Here is a 6000-nt window from a genome sequence, read left to right as displayed (position 1 = left end):
TGCTTTACTTAATCAAAAAACCATTGCTTACAGGAAGGTTGGCTAGATGGATGTTATTATTGCAAGAGTTTGATTTTGTTATTCATACACCAAGCAAGGAGCATGCTATTGCAAATTACTTAAGTCGGATTGAGACAGGTGAAAAGCCTACAGGTGTTATTGATGATCTTCTGGATGCTCAGTTGTTTGATGTTCAAACTGTCAATTCTGATTATTGGTATGATCAGATGTTAGTGTTTTTTATGGATGGTACAATGCCATCAGACTTTTCTACAGATCAAAGAATAAATTTTGCACTAAAAAGTAGACCTTTGTTGGTTATTGCTGGAGCTTTATATAAGAAAGGAATTGATCAGGTCATCAGAAGATGTGTCCCTGATTTTGAACAATTAGCTGTTTTACAAGAAGCACATTTTGGGGCTGCTGGAGGACATTTTTCTGGAGATATTACTGGAAAGAAAGTTTTACAAGCATTATTATGGTGGCCCACTGTGTTGAAGGATGCTCACAATTATGCTAAGAATTGTGTGATATGTCAGTTCAACATAGAAGCATGTCTGCTCCCAAAATGTCTGTTCAACATAGAAGCATGTATTTGTTGCAGTTGGAAGAAGACAGGCATGTCAGCTTTTACATAACTGAAATATTTCTGAGGAGGAGAAAAACTTGGGTGAATCAGAATATCAAGTTCAAAGTTTTTCAGATGGGAGATTGGGTTATGCTTTATAACTCTAGATTGGGACCACATCCTGGAAAATTAACTTTAAGATACAAGGGACCATATCAGATTGTTGAGGATAGGGGTCAGGGTACTTTTATTGTTGCTAATGTGTATGGGACAAGAGTGGATTCTCCAGTTATTGGTTTCAGATTGAAAAAGTTTGTTGGTAAACCACCTCATTTAGATTGGCCTACAGCAGCAGTTGTCCAAGTAGATGAGTTGATGGATGAAGCAGTGTGTAGAGATACTGATAATCAGAGGGAGGATATTCAAGTCTTGAGAAATCAGGTGCAGTTTGGTGGAGATGTCGAAATTCAGAATTTGTCTGATTTTCGGGTTGGATTATTGGAGGTCGGATATTTTTTTATTGCATCTTTTCAAAATTTTCTCAAGAAGAGTGATGATTGTCCACTAAGGTCTATTTTTAATGAGTGCCTTGAAAAGTGTAAGGTGCACTTAAATGACGTTTCCAGCACGCGAGTTGAGAGTCTCTCACGTTTTCAAATCCTATTTCCTTCCTCGTCGCGTTTCCTCTTCACGCACTGTGTACGGGCCCATTCTATTCTCCAGCCCTCTACTCTCTTTCATCATTCTCTTGCTTGCATGATGGGCAAAGCAAAAGGGGGACCTGCTGTCCGACCAACACTTGATGAGGAAGAGCCAAGCAGCAAGTGCTCAAGGAGAAAGCCAGTGTCCATGAGAATAGATGTGAGCAGTCGTGAGCTTGAAGACCAACCTTCTGGAGAAGAAGAGCCCGACAGCCCACCGGCAATGAGACCTATCAAGTTGTATCAGACCTTGATGGAGCCCTATGTGGATTTCAGAGTGGAGCTTGACTATTCTGCAGAGGTACATTCACTGTGGTTAAAGAAGATAGGTTTATTCGATTTTGCTGTTTTGCCATGGCAAGAGTGGAAAGGAAACATGTATGCTAAATCTCAAGTGGAGATTCTCAGTAAGACAAAGGGTATGCTGTCTACCAATGTAGCTTTGAGTCCTCAATTGATTGCTGAGGTATTTAAACTTCCAATCAATGAAACTTCTCAGATTCCTAGGTGCTCTGATTTCTTGTTGAAGAAGGAGTTTGGAGCCAGAGAGGGTGGCATAAATTATTACATGATGAAGAATGTCAAAAATGTTAGAAGAGAGCAGCTGAAGTGGTATCTAGAGAAAATCTGTTTCCTAGTTAAATTTGATTATATGTCCAAGGAGAATTTTGCTCGATTCTGTTTTGCTAAGCAAGGAGGATGTGTTAATTGGGCTTATCTAGTTTATGAGAGGATCAATGGGGAGATTAATATGTTTGACAGGAGGAAAGCTTCTACAAATAGTAGCTTGTGTGCCTACTTGGCAGCCTTGTTTTCTTATGTTCAAAAGCTGGACAGTAGTGATGTTCCTTTGACTACTGTAGGCAGGGCAGAAGGGTCTACACAGCTACTACAGTTGGAGAGTGTATCACACCCTAATTTTGGTGGGGTGCACGTACGTGCAGAGCTACTCAATGATGAGGTGAAGGCAAAGACTTACGTGTTCATGATTGAAGCAGGTTATAATCACAGTGAAGCTCTCAAAAGTGTGTATACTCTTGAAGTTGTACACTCTTTGAAGGACATGGATATTTCATTAAAGAATCCTGATACAGGGACACCAAATCAGGTCAAGCTTGGCAAGGTTTTCACTTTGTCCAAGAAGAGAAAAGCAGAGGTGGAACCTATAGTCAAACAACTGAACTTTGATGATTTGTCTTCTCCAAAGGCTTTCAAGCCAACAGATGCTAGAATGGCAAAGAAGATGCTTTTAGGTGTCAAAGAGTTTATTCATCAATAGCAGCAGGATATGGAAATACAGTTACAATCTGTGGCTGATTCTAGTGTTTCAAAAATAATCTTGCATGATCAAACTGTCCATGCTAATGCCTTGCAGGAAGAGTTGGAGAATGTCAAAGTTACACATCAAAAGGAGATTCAGGATCTGATGGTGGCACATCAGAATGAGTTAGCCAAGGAAAAGCTTTCTTTGCAGATGTTTAAGGATTGGACAACAAAAGTTCAATCAAAATTGCAACAGTTGGCCATTGTCAATAAAGAGTTGCAGGTGGAGAATCAGATCTTGAATCAGAGAAGTAAACCTTTGGAGCAATTGGAGAAACAGGTGTTGGGAGAAGAGGAAGTAGATGTCAATGGTGTTCTTATGTCTGAAGGGGACATGTTAGTCCTTAGGCAACATTTGGAAACAGGTATGCAGGAAGTATGGGCAACGTTCAGAGAAAAGATGAGTTCCCTTATCAAGCATCCTTATGAGAAGATCATATCAGGGTTTGTCAGTAACCATGAAGCTGATTTACTAAACGAGATGGAACAGTTAAAGAAAGACAGAGATTTGTACAAAAAAAAGGTTCAGGATTATAAAGGAAAGAATAATGCACAACCTACATTTGCTGAGAAGAAGATATCAGTTGATCCAATTTCAATGGATATATGTACTTGTGAAGGTTTTTCTGCAATTCAGAGATCAGATGAGCAGGAGATCACTATTTTGCTAGATGATGAAGTAGTTGTTGGTGTTACTGTTGGATCAGTGACAATTTTTGAACCTATTGTGCTTGTTCCAGAATACTTGTCAGATTCTGAAATACTTCCCAATGAACCCATTGTCTGAAATGTTGTAATCATGGCACTTTCTTTTTGACTTGGTCTTTATTGATCAAGGGATATGTGGATCCGGGTCGGATTTTGTCAAATCCACCACCCGGACGTGCCATGTGTTGAAGGGTAAATACAAAGTCGGATATGTAGCAAATCGAATATCGGATGTACTGTCTAATTATTAGTAGCTAGTAGGATATTGTAAGCCTGAAGACCTTAATCGGATATTGTTAGTGTATGCCAAGAATCAGGCAGTTCTAACTGAATTCAGGGCGCAGCTCTATACTTGGAAATGGGGAACTTTGGGAAGTTAGATTGTATTGAGTCTTGCTTAAAAAACTTGTACTAGTGATTTCTTGATATACAATTTCTGAGTTTTGTCTGAGTCTCTCTCTCTCTCTCTCTCTCACACCGTCTTTCTGATTTTCTAAATCTATCTCACACACAGTACTACTTAGCCCTCAATTAGTCAGAACTCAATCTTTTGGTGATTATTCATTGCATGTGTGGTTATCCAACAACAACTACCCACAATGAAATGGGTTGGTTGAAAACTGCAATGGTCAAATTATGAAGATGCTATCAAAATATGCTAGAGAGCATCCTAAAGAGTGGGACTTGTACTTGGAAAAGTGTTTGTGGGTTTATAGAACTGCGTATAGAGTGTTGACACAATGTATGCCATATGAGCTTGTTTGTGGAAAGGAAGCTCTCATGCCCATATAGGTGTAGTTGGATTCCTTGAAGTTGTTGTGCGGAATGCAAGGTTTGCATAATGACAAGCTGCAGGAAAGAATTCTTTCTCTAGAGTTGCTGCGAATGAATAGAGAGAAAGCCAGTGATTATTGTCTTCAACAAGCAGAGACAAGGATGGAGAAAATAAATAAGAGGCTTCCAGAAAAAGAGATTAAAGAGGGAGATCTGGTGATGAAGTATGACTCTCGCTTGGATTTCACTTTTCAGAAGAAGTTGAGGGACAAATGGTTCGGTCCATACAGAGTGAAGCATGTATTTCCTAATTGACATATGAGTTGGAAAATTTATTAGGGAAACGTTTGCGCTATAGAATAAATGGTTATAGATTGAAGAAATATTTTGCGAGGAATGTGGTTACAGATGCAAATAGTCTCTTGATTGATCATAAATCATTACGAAAAATTTGGACTCTCAAGGGGGCCCTATAAGGAGGTTTGACTTTGCCTCTCTTGTCCAAAGTGGGCAACCCGGTGAAGTACATAAACGCTTTGTCAAAACCCTATCAACCAACATATTATTGGAAAGATCTTACAAAGCAGGTTCTAAATTCCCAAACTCCGACAAATTTGGAGTTGATTTGTAGAAGTTATGGCCTCCCCACTGAAGCTGAAACGTGGCGAGAGATTCCATTTATAAGACGGAGTTGTCACATAAAAAATGGAATCTTCTAGAATACAAGGAATCTAATGGCTTGTTATATATCAATGGATAGATCTTGATGAGTACATTCTAAATCCAAAAGGTCCGAAAAATTTTAATTTCATATGTAAAAATTTTACAAGGCGCTCATTTTGGACGAGGGAGACATTCAAAGTCCTTATACGACCTATTTGAGAGTCCAAAATTTCCCTAATGGCTCTACCTAGAGGGTGGGCATTGATGATAGACCGCTTTCAGTTGTACAAAGTAGTGTCTATATGCATGGGCATATGTATAAAGGGATGTAAATACATGCATTTGGGAGATTTTCAAAGTGGTTCTCAAGCTTTTTAAAAAATGATGGAGCATGTACACATTGTGAATAGTGAGCTTCGCATGCCAACAGTCGGGCACACGGACATGCCTAGACAGGGTATCGAGGCCTTGGATATGGTTCTAAATGGATTCTTTTGGTTCCAGGGAATATGCTTAAGCTTTCTAGGATGTAAATAATTCAAGTGGAGGGTGTCGACATCCTTGACCCGTCCGAGAAGTTTGGCACATGCGATAACTATCTATTTACGTTGCCTGATCTGCGGTGATACGTGCACCACCCTAGAAGTGGTCAAAAATGGAATGTGGGGATGTGGCAAAGTTCTTTGGGTATCAAGGATCATGCGTACAAAATTTGGTGAATTTTGGAGTTCGTTTGGGGTTTTTCCCGCACAAAATGCCCGCCGGGATTAAAATTGGCAAAAACTGGGCCAAAAGCGGTCAAAAATTTGTCAAAAAAGGTATGAAAAGGCTTCAAATTGCCACATCAGTCACGGTGTCGTGAATGTTCAAGCTAAAGGAAATTTTTTGAAGCAAATACTCAGCACTTTCACCTCTGTGTGTGTGGGAGAAAGCAGGGTTCCTACAGGTGGTCTAGTGTAGTCCCGTTGCGTTCACGTGCTATTTTCGAGTGTGTGGAGGAGTGAATGAGAGCTTTCGCTCTTCAATTTTGCACTTGGGAGAGTCTATGTAAGTTCTAAGCTTTCCATGGATGTGTGTGTGCAAGGAATTGAGGGAAGAAGCTACGGCTTTCTACAAGACTATGTGACCCTGTATCGGTGCCATTACGGTTGGCGCTACTTCAAAGAGTCCAACAGAGTGGAGTTTGGTGAAGGCTTTGCAATGGTTTGAGTGAGGCCTTTTGTGGCTAGATTTTTTGAGTTTTTGATGGTTTCTCTTGTATAT

This window comes from Adiantum capillus-veneris, chromosome 20 (genome assembly GCF_014529385.1).
Source record: "Adiantum capillus-veneris isolate H3 chromosome 20, ASM1452938v2, whole genome shotgun sequence".
NCBI classification, from domain to species: Eukaryota; Viridiplantae; Streptophyta; class Polypodiopsida; order Polypodiales; family Pteridaceae; genus Adiantum; species Adiantum capillus-veneris.
Note: the sequence above shows the minus strand (reverse complement) of the source record.